The sequence below is a fragment of the Mercurialis annua genome, linkage group LG6 (assembly GCF_937616625.2).
Source record: "Mercurialis annua linkage group LG6, ddMerAnnu1.2, whole genome shotgun sequence".
Classification (NCBI taxonomy): Eukaryota; Viridiplantae; Streptophyta; class Magnoliopsida; order Malpighiales; family Euphorbiaceae; genus Mercurialis; species Mercurialis annua.
Window position 1 is genome coordinate 22,030,831 of NC_065575.1, and position 18,650 is coordinate 22,049,480.

The window sequence follows — 18,650 nt, forward strand, 5'->3', positions numbered from 1 at the left end:
GTGTGGCTTACATAGCTAAAAAGCTGGTTTTGTCTTGTAACGTTTGTAAATATTTGGCTTAAATAGCTAAAAGGGTGAAATATTTGGATTTGTTTAATAACTTTTGTTAAAGTTTGACTTAAAGCGCTAAAAAGGTGAAAGGTTTGATTTGTTTCTTTGAGTTTTAAACGTTTCGATTGGTTTCATAAAGTTTGAAATGTTTAGCTTAAATCGTTAAAAAAGTTGAAACGTTTGGATTTGTTTCGTAATATTTGTAAACGTTTGGATTGTTTTTGTAACGTTTTAAACTTTTGGCTTAAATTTCTAAAAAGGGGAAACGTTTGGATTTTGTTCGTAATGTTTTTAAACGTTTGGCTTAAATCGCTAAAAAGGTGAAACATTTGGTTCTGTTTCATAAAGTTTGTAATAGTTTGGCTTAAATCGCTAAAAATATGAAACGTTTGAATTTGTTTCGTAACGTTTTAAACGTTTGGATTGGTTTCGTAACGTTAATAAATGTTTGGCTTAAATTGCTAAAAAGGGGAAACGTTTGGATTTGTTTGCGTAAAGTTTCTAAACGTTTGGCTTAACTCGCTAAAAATGTGAAACGTTTAGATTTATTTTGTAATGTTTTTAAACATTTGGCTTAAATCGCTAAAAAGCTGAAACGTTTGGATTTGTTTCAGAACGTTTGTAAACGTTTGGCTTAAATTGCTAAAAAGGTGAATAGTTTGGTTTTGTTTTGTAACTTTTGTAAACGTTTGGCTTAAATCGCTAAAAAGGGGAAACATTTGAATTTGTTTTTGTAATGTTTGTAAACGTTTGGCTCAAATTGTTAAAAAGGTGAAAAGTTTGGATTTGTTTCGTAGCATTTGTAAACGTTTGGCTTAAATTGCTAAAAAGGTGAAACGTTTGGATTTGTTTCGTACCTTTTGTAAACGTTTGGCTTTAATCGCTAAAAAGGTGAAACGTTTGGATTTGTTTTGTAACGTTTTAAACGTTTGTGTCACGACCAATTTAAATGAATCGTGACCGGCGCTAGGGTATGGGTATGGTTGTACCAAAACCCGTAGCTAGCCTTGCGGATAACCAATCATAACATATATAAAACAATGTACCTGCAGAAAACTACATGCTCGGGGGCAACCGAGACTTCAGCCTAGTCTAGCAGTTCGTATAAGCAACATATAATCGAAGTATGCTCGTCTCAATAATATTATCCACTAGTATGGCAAGATAAATATAAATACCATAAACACTGTAATCATGCCAAAAACGATAAAGTAATAGTTGGACCATTCCAACAATCAATAGTCTAAAACTTAAATGTAAGATTAAGATATAAATAATCAAATACTACTACTGCGGTGTAAGAGTTTAAAATAGTTTGCTCTTTTATTCTGAACTAAATAAAGAACCTCCGAGAATGAAAAAACGGAGATCGACCAATGCTCAAATCATAAACCTGGAAAATTTGGGAAAACAACGGGGTCAGATTTACTGAGTAGAGTTTATATAACCATTTACATTTATTAAGTTGAAAAACCTTTAAAACGTTTAATAAAACATTTGTTCATTATGGATTATCAATGAAACCCTAAACCACAATTTTAAATCCATTGTCGTGTCGGTGAGACGTATCTCAATAACTGATCCCCGACTACCACTTAATAAATAGTGAGCCCAGGAGACGTATTTTCCACCGGTGCCCTCACTAAGGTGAGACGTATCTCAAACCTACCTCAATACCATAATAATCATTACTGGTGCGCACGCAGTCCCGATGATGCCACTCGAGTAGCACGTTCCAAATCAAATCCACAATGCCGAAAAACAGTTCAAAAGCTGTTTATACATATACATATACACAATATAATAGTTGCTTAATAAAGAGGTAAATAGAGATATAAACTCACTTCTTTCTAGTCCACGTGAAAACCTGGCAAGGAACTAATTATGATTCGTCTCTAGAGCACGACGAACAGTAGACGAGTCTAAACAAATAAAATAATTATTAAAACTGACCCTAACTCTAGAGAGTACTAGACACCACGTAAAACTAGCACAAACAACAAGTCAGGTAAAATCACATAGAGTAAACACAATACTCAGACAAATTAAAATGCCACAATAAATCAAGTCTATTGAGTTCCAGCTTTTAAAATCCGTTTCAAAAAATAATATTTTAATATTATTTAAATAATAAATTAAGTCAATTTCCAAATAGTGGGTTAACCGAGTTACCGATAACTACCAAGCTACCTCACATGTCGGGCGACCCAAGTCCAACCTGATCCAAATATTTTATCAAAATTATAACTCATTGTTTATAATTCCAAAATAATACACATTGATAAAATAATAATTAAATATTAAAACGGAACTCAATAGCTTAAAACACAAGTAACCAATAGTTACCAACAAAATTTACTTAACGAAAACAGTTAAGAAATTAATTTCAAAGCTAAAACGTAATTTAGCCAAATTGGCACGCCTAAGTCAATATTCTCAAAATTAACAATTACCCAAGTAATTATTCGTTCAGAATATTATAATATAAATTATCATTTTCAAAATATAATAATAAATAAAAAAAACAATTTAAATTATAATCGATACTAATAATATTTTTTAGGTTTAAAATAATGTCAAAAGTTAGCACATTAAAAATCAAAACGATAATCAAAGGTTTGATTTTTAAATTGGTATTAATCAAACAATAACCTTACATTAAATATAAATAAGATAGCCAAATAACAAATTATTATGGCCAACACATAATTACAGCAACCACATTCCCGCCAATTTCAAAGATAATGAACCCAGAAAATGAACACTGCCATATTCAAACTCAAACAAGCAAGAAATCAAATGTCATACTCGTTGAAACAGTGAGCAAAAACCATATACAAGCCATAAATCATTAAGAAACACCATAAAATCTAAATCAATAAGAATAATTCTCCAAGGCAGCCATAGCAACATACATCAGTTAACATCTTAAAGCCTTAACTACCACGTCGGCCACAAGAACGCGAAGAAACGGCAGCAACAAGAAATTAGAATACGGTCGGGTCCGACGACGGCAATCAACACAACGGTTAGGCAATCATCAACTCAGCAAATTGATCTCTACTTTATTCAAAATAAGGTTATATAAAATGAACAATGGTAGCAGATTCATAATCAAAAAGGACGGCAGTAATATAGCAAGAATACGGCGAATTGAAACGGCGACAAACGGAGGAATCTTTACGCACCTTAATCGACTTCGAAACGTATCGATTAAATGGATTGGTGAGTAATGATGAAACGTTGAAACCCACCTCAGATTTATGTCTAAACGATAGAGATAGGAATCAAGAACCGTATTTGACGATATCGAAATCAAATAACCAAGTTAAACGATTACTTACTGAATTCGAAAGATTGAGAGGGAGAGAAGCTTGAGATTTCCAGAGTATTTTTGATAGTAAAAAGAGACGGCTAGGTTGAGTGAATGAGAGGAATATTAGGGTTACTAAAAGAGAATTTAAATAGGAAAAGAAAATGAATGTATGATAGAACTACGCAGCAAATATGTTAACAAGATTTTAGCTTCAGCTTGATATAGAAGTATAAGGCTAAATAGGCTTTTATCCATGCACATTGAATGGGCCAACCTTTCACGTGATATGAAGGGAAATGCATGGAATTTTTTTTCTTTTTTCATGGATTATATATTTATTCATTTATTTTTCTTTCTTTTTTTAGATTTAATAATATTAACCAAACACGAATCGAACAAACGAAAGGCTAAAATAAAATTTAATAAAAATATAATAATAATAATAATACATTACCTAAATCTTGACGAATGCAAAAATTATGATTTAAAAAAAATTATTTAAAAAATACGGAATATTACATTCTCCCCAACTTATTAAAAATTCGTCCTCGAATTTAACACGATAACAAAGATAGCCCAAGTAAACAAATAACACACATACGAATAAAAATCACATAAAACAATCTTTCGTACCTTCAAGAAAAAGAAAAGGATAGCGATTCCTCATATCAGTCTCGGTCTCTTAAGTGCACTCCTCAACTGAATGATTACACCACAGAACCTTGACCATCGGAATCTCCTTATTCCGCATCTTACGCACTTGCGTATGAACAATCTCAACTGGTTGTTCCTCATATGATAACTCAATTCCACAACTTATACACTAAACAATCTTAAATAGTCACAAAAAATAATAATACTAACTTTCACTTGACATAACAATAACACCATATCTCGGTGACATCAACGAGGCCCTCCTACTAAAGTTTTGACTGAAAAACTTAAAATAATCTAAAACGAAACCTCAAATCTCTCGCATTGATAACTCTAAACAAAATTTTCACTCGGAAAGGTCAACACAAGACGAAACACGCCGAAACCATATGGGGTATTACATTCTCCCCAACCTATGAAAAACTCGACCTCGAATTTTTAAATCTGAAACTGACTTGCAGATTAAACGGCTATAACACACTTATGCCCAAAATCCTGATTCTAACAACTATGTGCACCAACGATCATTCCATCACATAATGTGAATAATCAACAAGTATCCAATTGAGAGCCACAAATACTCTTTAACAAGTTGGCTTCCAAAACTAACTTAAATCTATATGATTACAAACTTCACATTATCAAAGTGTAAGAACAATCCCTAAGCTCAACTATAGTTCTTACAATTCCAAACTCTATCGTTTCATACAGGGTATTGAAAACACAAGCCGATAAAATCTTGCGTTCGACAACACCTACTCACTTATCCACTTATAACGAGCTCGACACCTAAAGCAATCGATAACAATATTCCACAACAACTTAATAATATTTTGGCAAAAAAACAACCACTATTTGAACCATTTGGTCCAACGATTAACACCAATTCCGATAATACCATTAACTTCGTGAATCATAAACACAAAACTCTTATTGTCATTCAAAATAATAAGTAAACTTAACTCATGATAACAGAATCTCCAAATTAGTAAAAATATTTCAATCCTAGTTATTCCTCCAATCATTCAAAAATAAAATAGGTTGTAATAATCTAAGTATCTAATCATCAACTTACATCCTAACTATGTCTTACAAACTTAACTTTATTCCATACAAAAAGATTTTAATATTCGAACAAAACGATATCACAATTCTCGACAATTAAACCCTCAATCTACAGTGTCGACCAACCAACTTTGTTGTCGAAACTCACCAAACACAATCATCAGATTATTTTTTTCAAATCAACTAGTTCATATACCCAAATAAAATCTAAATTCTCAAAATTATTCCATCGGTTGACTATAAGCTCGTATACAACAAGAAATCACTACGACCAATTTACCCGACCGGATTGTTAGTTATGCTCAAAACCAACCTATGAAAGTATAAAATTTTCAAATACGCAGAACATTTTATATTCAAAATTTTCCACCTCTCTTTTAAAAGACTTAACATTTTACACCTTCTTTTTATATATCAAAATCGAAGTACCTTTACCGTTGGAAAACCATCAGTTTTGTAAACCCCTGAAAATTTTCAAAATATTTGCATTTTTAAACTCGCAGATTTCCCTTACTTTTAAATAAGTTTGCAATTTGTGAAACCGTCCAACTGATAAAACTTATATGATCTGTAAATCAAACTTACTAAATAATTTATCCTTTTCTCATAAATAATTAAACTTTGGAAAAAATCCTCCGTATTCAAAATACACAATGAAATTTCAAAATATCCAAAATTTAAGTCGCTCATAAATCTTACTCTCAAACAAAAATACGATTTGGAGAATCGTTCAACCGAAAAAATTTAATTATTCTTTTTGAATCAAATTAAAAAAATTCATTTCTTTCCACCCGAACGTAAAATTTAGTAATACATATCTCTTTGTTTATGCAAACACCTTTATATCAATATACATAAACATTTGAATAAACAACTTACTTTTAAAATTTGCAGTGTAAAAACATAAATGGAGCATAACCAAATCCCTTAATCTAACAATCCTCTAATCAAAATCGTAAATTTTCCACAAATGTTTTCTAATCTACATATAATTATATACCGCACTTAGCACAACTAAATTCTCGCACGCAACCTTAAAATATTCCTTCAATTCCATACTTACAATCTACCAAATCATACTATACCACCAAAACAAATAAAAACAATATCCAATAAAACTTCAAATAAACTGAAACTTAATTCAGAGAGAACAACAAATCACATACATTTCTACAAAACTTACCACCAGTTCCAGCATCACACCGAATCAACTTAATGAAAACACCAGCGTATTAAATACACTGATTTATCATCTCGGGTCAGGATTTCCAATATCCTTTTCCAGGGTAATCAGAAAACACCAACCGTTCCAAGGAAATAATTCCCTCAACTTTCTCGATATCGATATCCAAAGATTTCGACCCACAAAGAAAACACCAAATCCATCCAAACTAAAAAGGAAGACAAAGGCAACTGGGTCTAAACAAAGATCTTACTCACAAATTAAGACCATACAACAAGATAAGCCATCCATGACCACGTGACTTAATTCATATCACGTGTTACTCCGAACGAAGAGACAAAATAAAAACAATCAAAATAGTTCAACCAAACATGACATTCAGCAAAATCAGCCCAACATACTTAAAAGACCAAAATCAAGACATGCTACAACAAGTTTTAATTTTCGTATCAAAATCAACTTGTAATTATATCATCTTATAAGAGTGCACTTCAAAATTCATTTTGAAATTTAAGTCAATCATAAAACTTTTCAAGTTCAAGTTTGAGCCTCATGGTTTTTTTTAAAAAAAATTCATTTTCCGGAAAAACCTCCTTTACAAGTTAATTGCTTAAAAAGTACTCAAGTATCTTAATTCGTAAAACCATCGATTTGGCCGAGTCATTACAACTTCCAAGCTCAACTCCTAAATTTGGGTGACCCAAGTCAAACCCAAAACAACCGTTTATAAAACGTATTCTAAACATTTGTAAATCCGGAACATGCACTTTAAAACAAAATCTCAATTTTTTTAAATAGGAAGCTCGACGTCACACAAATAGAAACATAGGAATCATCACTTAAGTGAGGAAACAAGCCATAACTAGCAAATCGAGTATGAAACCAACGACACCAAAGTGTAAACAAACCACAACCAGGTAAAATTACAAAAGTAATATTAATTCTTTAAAACGGTATCACCTTTCAAAATAATTTTATTACAAAAACCAATCTTTTCGAATCATTAGTCAAAGTAAGTTCTGAACATGAGAAAAATTATTTTACTGGCAACGTAATAAAAATCACATTTTAAGGTATCATACTCAGACTACTCATCCGACTTTTATGTCAAAACACCAGTTAGAGCAAAAATGATTTTTCTTAAAGAATTACAAAACCAATACGTGGTCTGCAATGTAAAGTCATAAAACGTGATACAAGATTTTAAGATCAAAGAAACAAGACTAAAGCCTAATGAAACATCATTTTTTATAATCAATACTTAAATATAGCAAGACAACTATTCAACACTGAAATAACTCAAATATCCAATCATGGCACCCGAAGTAATCACCAAAGTGATACAATAATCCAAACACATCATCATCATTAATATAGACTGGCACACAACATTCCTATAGGTGAAGGTAGAAAGTTTTAAAAATCAAAAGATGACATTTCAAAAGACAACACTTGAATCCTAATTCCGCAGTAGTTCCTAGGACAAGTTAACAACTTAACATGCCAAAATAATTAAACATTTAACACCTAAAAGGCGTTGGTTTGAAACCAAAGCTCTGATACCAAGTTTGTCACGACCCATTTTCATGAATCGTGACCGGCGCTAGGGTATGGGTATGGTTGTACCAAAACCCGTAGCTAGCCTTGCGGATAACCAATCATAACATATATAAAACAATGTACCTGCAGAAAACTACATGCTCGGGGGCAACCGAGACTTCAGCCTAGTCTAGCAGTTCGTATAAGCAACATATAATCGAAGTATGCTCGTCTCAATAATATTATCCACTAGTATGGCAAGATAAATATAAATACCATAAACACTGTAATCATGCCAAAAATGATAAAGTAATAGTTGGACCATTCCAACAATCAATAGTCTAAATCATAAATGTAAGACTAAGACATAAATAATCAAATACTACTACTGCGGTGTAAGAGTTTAAAATAGTTCGCTCTTTTATTCTGAACTAAAATAAAGAACCTCCGAGAATGAAAAAAACGGAGATCGACCAATGCTCAAATCATAAACCTAAAAAATTTGGGAAAATAACGGGGTCAGATTTACTGAGTAGAGTTTATATAACCATTTATATTTATCAAGTTGAAAAACCTTTAAAACGTTTAATAAAACATTTGTTCATTATGGATTATCAATGAAACCCTAAACCACAATTCTAAATCCATTGTCGTGTCGGTGAGACATAATAGTTGCTTAATAAAGAGGTAAATAGAGATATAAACTCACTACTTTCTATTCCACGTGAAAACCTGGCAAGCAACTAATCCTGGTTCGTCTCTAGAGCACGACGAACAGTAGACAAGTCTAAACAAATAAAATAATTATTAAAACTGACCCTAACTCTAGAGAGTACTAGACACCACGTAAAACTAGCACAAACAACAAGTCAGGTAAAATCACATAGAGTAAACACAATACTCAGACAAATTAAAATGCCATAATAAATCAAGTCTATTGAGTTCCAGCTTTTAAAATCCGTTTCAAAAAATAATATTTTAATATTATTTAAATAATAAATTAAGTCAATTTCCAAATAGTGGGTTAACCGAGTTACCGATAACTACCAAGCTACCTCACATGTCGGGCAACCCAAGTCCAACCTGATCCAAATATTTTATCAAAATTATAACTCATTGTTTATAATTCCAAAATAATACACATTGATAAAATAATAATTAAATATTAAAACGGAACTCAATAGCTTAAAACACAAGAAACCAATAGTTACCGACAAAATTTACTTAACAAAAACAGTTAAGAAAATAATTTCAAAGCTAAAACGTAATTTAGCCAAATTGGCACGCTTAATTCAATATTCTCCAAATTAACAATTACCTAAGTAATTATTCGTTCAGAAGATTATAATATAAATTATCGTTTTTAAAATATAATAATAAATAAAAAAACAATTTAAATTATAATCGATAGTAATATTATTTTTTAGGTTTAAAATAATGTCAAAAGTTAGCACATTAAAAATCAAAACGATAATCGAAGGTTTGATTTTTAAATTGGTATAAATCAAACAATAACCTTACATTAAATTTAAATAAGATAGCCAAATAACAAAAAAAAAATTAAAATAACCAAACAATACCCATATAAGTGGAACATTAACAAATAGCCAACCACATAATTAGGAAATAAATTATTATGGCCAACACATAATTACAGCAACCACATTCCCGCCAATTTCAAAGATAATGAACCCAGAAAATGAACACTGCCATATTCAAACTCAAACAAGCAAGAAATCAAATGTCATACTCGTTGAAACAGTGAGCAAAAACCATATACAAGCCATAAATCATTAAGAAACACCATAAAATCTAAAGCAATAAGAATAATTCTCCAAGGCAGCCATAGCAACATACATCAGTTAACATCTTAAAGCCTTAACTACCACGTCGGCCACAAGAACGCGAAGAAACGGCAGCAACAAGAAATTAGAATACGGTCGGGTCCGACGACGGCAATCAACACAACGGTTAGGCAATCATAAACTCAGCAAATCGATCTCTACTCTATTCAAAATAAGGTTACAGAAAATGAACAATGGTAACATATTTATAATCAAAAAGGAAGGCAGTAATATAGCAAGAATACGGCGAATCGAAACGGCGACCAACGGAGGAATATTTACGTACCTTAATCGACTTCGAAATGTATCGATTAAAGGGATTGGTGAGTAATGATGAAACGTCGAAACCCATCTCAGATTTATCCCTAAACGATAGAGATAGGAATCAAGAACCGTATTTGACGATATCAAATTTAAATAACCAAGTTAAACGATTACTTACTGAATTCAAAAGATGGACAAGGAGAGAAGCTTGAGATTTCCAGAGTATTTTTGATAGTAAAAAAATACGGCTAGGTTGAGTGAATGAGAGGAATATTAGGGTTACTAAAAGAGAATTTAAATAGGAAAAGAAAACGAATGTATGTTAATGAAGTATAAGGCTAAATTGGCTTTTAGCCATGCACATTGAATGGGCCAACCATTTACGTGATATGAAGAAAAATGCATAGAATTTTCTTTCTTTTTGCATGGACTATATATTTATTCTTTTTTTTTAGATTTAATAATACTAAAGAAACACGAATCGAACCAACGAATAATAATAATAATACATTACCTAAATCTTGACGAATGCAAAAATTATGATTTAAAAAAATTTATTTAAAAAATACGGAATATTACAGTTTGGATTGGTTTCGTAACGTTTCAAACGTTTGGCTTAAATCACTAAAAAGGGAAAACGTTTGGTTTTGTTTCGTAACATTTGTAAACGTTTGGCTTAAATCGCAAAAAAGGGAAAACGTTTGAATTTCTTTCGTAATGTTTTAAATGTTTGGTTTTGTTTCGTAACATTTATTGACGTTTGGCTTAAATAACTAAAAAGGGAAAACGTCTGGATTTGTTTCGCAATGTTTGGCTTAAATTGCTAAAAAGGTTAAACGTTTGGAATAAATTGCTAAAAAGGGGAAACGTTTTGATTTGTTTTGTAACTTTTGTAAACGTTTGGCATTAATCACTAAAAAGGTGAAACGTTTGGATTTGTTTCGTAACGTTTTCAACGTTTGGATTGGTTTTGTAACGTTTCAAACATTTGCCTTTTAAATCGCTAAAAAGGTGAAACGTTTGGCTTTGTTTCGTAACATTTGTAAACGTTTGGCTTAAATCGCTAAAAAAGTCAAACGATTTGATTTGTCTTGTAGCGTTTGTAAACGTTTGGCTTAAATCGCTATAAAGGGGAAACGTTTGGATTTGTTTCGTAACATTTGTAAACATTTGGATTAGTTTCGTAACGTTTTCAACATTTGGCTTAAATCGCTAAAAAGGTGAAACGTTTGGATTTGTTTCGTAACGTTTGTAAACGTTTGGCTTCAATCGCTAAAATGGTGAAACGTTTGGATTTGTTTCTTAACGTTTGTAAATGTTTGGCTTAAATCGCTAAAGAGGTGAAACGTTTGGATTTGTTTCGTAACATTTGTAAACATTTGTCTTTTAATCGCTCAAAAGGGGAAACGTTTGGATTTGTTTCGTAACTTTTTTTAAACGTTTGGCTCAAATTGCTAAAAAGGTGAAACATGTTTTTTTTGTTTCGTAACTTTTGTAAATGTTTTGCTTTAATCGCTAAAAATATGAAACGTTTGGATTTTTTTCGTAACGTTTGGATTTGTTTTGTAATGTTTTTAAACGTTTCCCTTTAATCGCTAAAAAAGGTGAAACGTTTGGATTTGTTTCGTAACGTTTGTAACCATTTGGATTGGTTTCGTAACGTTTTAAACATTTGGCTTAAATTGCTAAAAAGTTGAAACGTTAGGATTTGTTTCCTAACGTTTGTAAGCGTTTGGCTTGTATCGCTAAAAAGGGGAAACTTTTGGATTTGTTTCATAACGTTTGTAAATGTTTGGCTTAAATCACTAAAAAGGTGAAACGTTTGGATTTGTTTTGTAACGTTTGTAAACATTTGGCTTTAATCGCTCAAAAGATGAAACGTTTGGATTTATTTCGTAACCTTTGTAAACGTTTGGCTTAAATTGCTAAAAAGGTGAAACATTTGGCTTTGTTTTGTAACGTTTGTAAATGTTTGGCTTCAATCGCTAAAAAGGTGAAACGTTTGGTTTTGTTTTGTAATGTTTGTAAACGTTTAGCTTAAATCGCTAAAAAGGTGAAACGTTTGGATTTGTTTCGTAACGTATTAAACATTTGGCTTGTTTTCGTAACGTTTTAAACATATGGCTTAAATTGCTAGAAAGGTGAAACATTTGGATTTTTTTCGTATCATTTTAAATGTTTGGTTTTGTTTCGTAACGTTTGTAAACGTTTTGCTTAAATTGCTAAAAAAGGGAAACGTTTGGATTTGTTTTGTAACGTTTGTAAACGTTTGGCTTAAATCGCTAAAAACGGGAAACGTTTGGATTTGTTTCGTAGCGTTTTAAACGTTTGGATTTGTTTCGTAACGTTTTAAACGTTTGGATTTGTTTCGTAATGTTGTAAACGTTTTGGCTTAAATAGCTAAAAAGGTGAAACGTTTGGATTTGTTTCGTAACGTTTGTAAACGTTTGTCTTTAATCGCTAAAAATGTGAAAGTTTGGAATTGTTTCGGATCATTTGTAACGTTTGGCTTAAATCGCTAAAAAGGTTAAAGGTTTTGTTTTGTTTCCTAACGTTTTTAAAGTTTGGATTTGTTTTGTAATGTTTTAAATATTTGGCTTAAATAGCTAAAAAGCTGGTTTTGTTTCGTAACATTTGTAAATGTCTGGCGTAAATCGCTAGAAAGATGAAACATTTGGATTTGTTTAGTAACTTTTGTAAACGTTTGACTTAATGCGCTAAAAAGGTGAAACATTTGGATTTTTTTCTTAGCGTTTTAAACGTTTCGATTGGTTTCATAAAGTTTTAAATATTTGACTTAAATCGCTAAAAAGGTGAAACATTTGGATTTGTTTCGTAATATTTGTAAACGTTTGGATTTTTTTGTAACGTTTTAAACTTTCGACTTAAATTTCTTAAAAGGGGAAACGTTTGGATTTGTTTCGTAACGTTTGTAAACGTTTGGCTTAAATCGCTATAAAGGTGAAACGTTTGGTTTTGTTTCATAAAGTTTGTAAACGTTTGGCTTAAATCGCTAAAAATATGAAATGTTTCGATTTGTTTCGTAACGTTTAAATGTTTGGATCGGTTTCGTAACGTTTTAAACCTTAGGATTGGTTTCGTAACGTTTGGCTTATATCGCTCAAAAGGTCAAACGTAAAGACTTGTTTTGTAACGTTTTAAATGTTTGGATTGGTTTCATAACATTTTTAACGATTGGCTTCAATCGCAAAAAAGGTGACACGTTTGGATTTGTTGCATAACATTTGTAAACGTTTGTCTTAAATCGCTAAAAAGGTGAAAAGTTTGGATTTGTTGCGTGACGTTTGTAAATGTATCGCCTAAATCGCTAAAAATGATAAACGTTTGGATTTGTTTCGTAATATTTGTAAGGTTTGGCTTAAATCGCTAAAAAGATGAAACGTTACATTTTAAACGTCTGGATTGGTTTTGTAACGATTTAAATGTTTAGCTTAAATCGCTAAAAAAGTGAAATTTTTGGTTTTATTTCGTAACGTTTTAAACGTTTGGATTTGTTTCGTAACATTTTAAACGTTTGAATTAAATCGCTAAAAATGTGTAACGCCAGGATTTGTTTCGTAATAAACGTTTGGATTTACAAACTTTTCGAAACAAATCTAAACGTTTCACCTTTTTAGCGATTTAAGCCAAACGTTTACAAACTTTACGAAACAAATCCAAACGTTTCACCTTTTTAGCGATTTTATTCAAACGTTCACAAACGTTACGAAAAAATCCAAACGTTTCCCATTTTTAGCGATTTAATCCAAATGTTTCACAAATGTTACAAAACAAATCCAATTGTTTCCCCATTTTAGCGATTTAAGTCAAACATGTAAAACGTTACGAAACATATCCAAAGTTTGTCCTTTTAAGAAATTTAAGCCAAACGTTTACAAAGGTTATGAAACAAATACAAACGTTTAACCTTTTTAGCGATTTAAGCAAAAGGTTTACAAACGTTACGAAACAAATCCAAACATTTCACCTTTTTAGCAATTTAAGCCAAATGTTTACAAACATTACGAAACAAAGGTGAAACATTTGGTTTTGTAAGGTTATAAACAAAACCAAACGTTTAAAATGTTACGAAACAAAACCAAGCGTTTAAAACGTTACGAAACAAAACCAAACATTTCACCTTTTTAGCAATTTAAGCCAAACGTTACTAAACAAATCCAAACGTTTCACTTTTTTAGCAATTTAAGCCAAACGTTTACAAATGTTACGAAACAAATCCAAACAATTCACCTTTTTAGCGATTTAAGCAAAACTTTTACAAACGTCACAAAACAAATCCAGATTTTTACCTTTTTAGCAATTTAAGCCAAACGTTTGGATTTGTTTCGTGACGTTTGTAAATGTTTGGCTAAAATCGCTATAAAAGCGAAACGTTTGGATTTGTTTCGTAATGTTTGTAAATTTTTTGCTTAAATTGCTAAAAAGGTGAAACGCTTGGATTTGTTTCGTAACGTTTGTAAATATTTTGCTTAAATCGCTAAAAATATGAAACTTTTGGATTTTTTACGCAACGTTTTAAATTTGTGGTTTTGTTTCGTAACGTTTATATACGTTTGGCTTAAATCGCTAAATAGGTGAAAAGTTTGGTTTTGTTTTCTAACGTTTGTAAACGTTTGGCTTAAATCGCTAAAATGAGGAAACGTTTGGATTGGTTTTGTCACGTTTGTAAACTTTTGGCTTAAATTGCTAAAAAGGGAAAATGTTTGGATTTTTTTCGTAACGTTTATAAACATTTGGCTCTAAATAGCTAAAAAGGTGAAGCGTTTGGATTTGTTTCGTAACATCTGTAAATGCTTGGCTTATATCGCTAAAAAGGTGATACGTATATAGAATTAGATTTTTAAAAGGTGAAACATTTGGATTTATTTTGTAACGTTTTGATTTGTTTCGTAACATTTTAAACGTATTGGCTTAAATCGCTAAATATGTGAAACGCTTGCACATTTCCCCTTTTTAAAGATTTAAGCTAATCGTATACAAACGTTACAAAAAAACGTTTAAAACGTTACAAAACAAATCCAGCTGTTTCACAATATTTACAAACGTTTTGAAACAAATCCAAATGTTTCACCTTTTTAGTGATTTAAGCCGAATGTTTACAAACGTTTGGCTTAAATCGCCAAAAAGGTGAAACGTTTGGTTTTGTTTCGTAACGTTTGCAAACGTTTGGCTTAAATAGTTAAAAAGGTGAAACTTTTGGATTATTTTTATAACGTTTGGATTTGCTTCGTAACGTTTCAAACGTTTCGGCTTAAATTGCTAAAGATATGAAACGCTTGGATTTGTTTCGTAACCTTTGTAAACGTTTCCCCTTTTTAGCGATATAAGCCAAACGTTTACAAACGTTACGAAACAAATCCAAATCTTTAAAACGTTATGAAACAAATCCAAACATTTCACATTTTTAGCGATTTAAGCCAAATATTTACAAACGTTATGAAACAAATCCAAACGTTTCACCTTTTTAGCGATTTAAGTCGGACGTTTACAAACTTTAGGAAACAAAACCAAACGTTTTGCTTAAATCGCTGAAAAGGTGAAACATTTGGTTTTGTTTCGTAACGTTTGTAAACGTTTGGCTTATATCGCTAAAAATGTGAAACGTTTAGATTTTGTTTCGTAACGTTTGTAAACGTTTGGATTTGTTTCGTAACGTTTGTAAACGTTTGGCTTAAATAGATAAAAATGTGAAACGTTTGGATATGTTTTGCAACGTTTAAAATGTTTAGTTTTGTTTCGTAACGTTTGTAAACGTTTGGCCTAAATTGCTAAATAGATGAAAATCTTGGATTTTTTTCGTAAAGTCTGGAAACGTTTGTCTTAAATTGCCAAAAAGGTTAAACGTTTGGATTTATTTGGTAACGTTTTAAGAATTTGGTTTTGTTTCGTTACGTTTGTAAACATTTGGCTTAAAACGCTAAAAATGTGAAGCGTTTGGTTTTGTTTCGTAACATTTGTAAACGTTTGGCTTAAATTGCTAAAAAGGTAAAACGCTTGGATTTGTTTCGTAACATTTGTAAACGCTTAAACAAATCCAAACGTTTGTAAACTAATTATAATTAACTAACTATTAAAATTAATTAAACGTTTGGATTTGTTTCGTAAAATTTTGCCATTTAAGCCAAACGTTTACAAACGTTGCGAAACAAAACCAAACGTTACGAAACAAATCCAAGTGTTTCACCTTTTTAGCGATTGAAGCCAAACGTTTACAAACGTTACGAAACAAATCCAAACTTTTCACCTTTTTGGCGATTTAAGCCAAAGGTTTGGATTTGTTTCGTAACGTTTTAAACATTTGGATATGTTTGGAAACGCTTGGATTTGTTTTGTAACGTTTGTAAACGATTGGCTTAAATCGCTAAAAAGGCGAAACGTTTGGATTGTTTCGTAACGTTTGTAAATGATTGGCTTAAATCGCTAAAAAGGTGAAACGTTTGGGTTTTTTTCCTAACGTTTGTAAACGTTTAGCTTAAATTGCTAAAAAAGTGAAACGTTTGGATTTGTTTCGTAACGTTTGTAAACATTTGGTTTAAATCGCTAAAAAGGTGAAACGTTTGGATTTGTTTCGTAACGTTTGTAAACGTTTGGCTTAAATCGCTAAAAAGGAGAGACGTTTGGATTTGTTTCGTAACGTTTGTAAACGTTTAGCTTAAATCGCTAAAAATGTGATAGGTTTGGATTTGTTTTGTAACGTCTATAAACTTTTGGCTTATATCGGTAAAAGGGTAAAACGTTTGGTTTTATTTCGCAACGTTTGGCTTAAATTGCTAAAAAGTTGTAATGTTTGTATTTGTTTCGTAACTTTTTAAACGTTTGGCTTAAATTGCTAAAAAAGGTGAAACGTTTGGATTTGCTTCGTAACGTTTGAAAACGTTTGGCTTAAATTGCTAAAAAGGTGAAATGATTGGATTTGTTTCGTAACGTTTGTAAACGTTTGGCTTAAATCGCTGGGAAACGTTTGGATTTGTTACGTAACGTTTTAATGTTTGGTTTTGATTCGTAAAGTTTATAAATGTATGGCTTAAATCAATAAATAGGTGAAACATTTGGTTTTGTTTCCTAACGTTTGTAAATTTTGTCTTAAATCGCTAATATGAGGAAACGCTTGGATTTGTTTTGTAACGTTTCTGAACTTTTAGCTTAAATTGATAAAAAAAGTTAAATGTTTGGATTTGTTTCATAACACTTGTAAACGTTTGGCTTAAATCGCTAAAAAGGTGAAACGTTTGGATTTGTTTCGTAACATTTCTAATTATTTGGCTTACATCGCTAAAAATGTGAAACGTATATTGTATTAGATTTTAAAAATGTGAAACATTTGGATTTTTTTGTAACGTTAGGATTTGTTTCGTGACGTTTTATACGTTTTGGCTTAAATCGCTAAAAATGTGAAACGCTTGGATTTGTTACATAACCTTTGTAAATGTTTCCCCTTTTTAGCGATTTAAGCCAAACGTTAACAAACGTTACGAAACAAATCCAAACGTTTCATATTTTTAGCGATTTAAGCGAAATGTTTACAAACGTTATGAAACAAATCCAAACGTTTCACCTTTTTAGTGAATAAAGCCGAATGTTTACAAACGTTACGAAACAAAACCAAATGTTTGGCTTAAATCGCAGAAAAGGGGAAACGCTTGGTTTTGTTTCGTAACGTTTGTCTTATATCGTTAAAAAGGTGAAACGTTTAGATTTGTTTCGTAATGTTTGTAAACGTTTAAAGGGGAAACGCTTGAAAATGTTTGGCTTAAATCGCTAAAAAGGGGAAACGTTTACAAACGTTAGCAAACAAATCCAAACTTTCTGAAACAAATCCAAACGTTTACAAACGTTACGAAACAAATCCAAACGTTTACAAACGTTACGAAACAAATCCAAACGTTTACAAACATTACGAAACAAATCCAAACGTTTCACCTTTTTAGCAATTTAAGCCAAACGTTTACAAACATTACGAAACAAATATAAACGTTTCACCTTTTTAGCGATTTAAGCCAAAAGTTTACAAACATTATGAAGCAAAACCAAATGTTTCACCTTTTTGGCGATTTAAGCCGAACGTTTACAAACGTAACGAAACAAAACCAAGCATTTAAAAATGTTATGAAACAAATCGAAACGTTTCACCTTTTTAGCCATTCAAGCAACCGTTTACAAACGTTTCGAAACAAATCCAAACGTTTGGTTTAAATTGCTAAAAAGGTTAAATGTCTGGATTTGTTTCGTAAAGTTTGTAACCGTTTGGCTTAAATCGCTAAGAAGGTGAAACGTTTGGTTTTGTTTCGTAACGTTTGTAAATTTTTGGCTTAAATCGCTAAAAAGGTGAAACGCTTGGATTTGTTTCGTAATGTTTGTAAACATTTGGCTCAAATAGCTAAAAAGGTGAAACGCTTGGATTTCTTTCGTAACGTTTGTAAACGCTTGGCTTAAATTGCTAAAAATGTGAAACGTTTGGATTTGTTTCATAACGTTTGTAAACGTTTGGCTTAAATTGCTAAAAAGGGGAAACGTTTGGATTTGTTTCGTAATGTTTGAAATGTTCGGCTTAAATCGTAACGTTTTAAACGAACGTTTACAAACAATACGAAACAAATCGAAACATTTTCCCATTTAAGCGATTTAAGCCAAAAGTTATGAAACAAATCCAAACAAATCCAAGCGTTTAGCTTAAATCGCTAAAAAAGGTGAAACATTTGGATTTGTTTCGCAA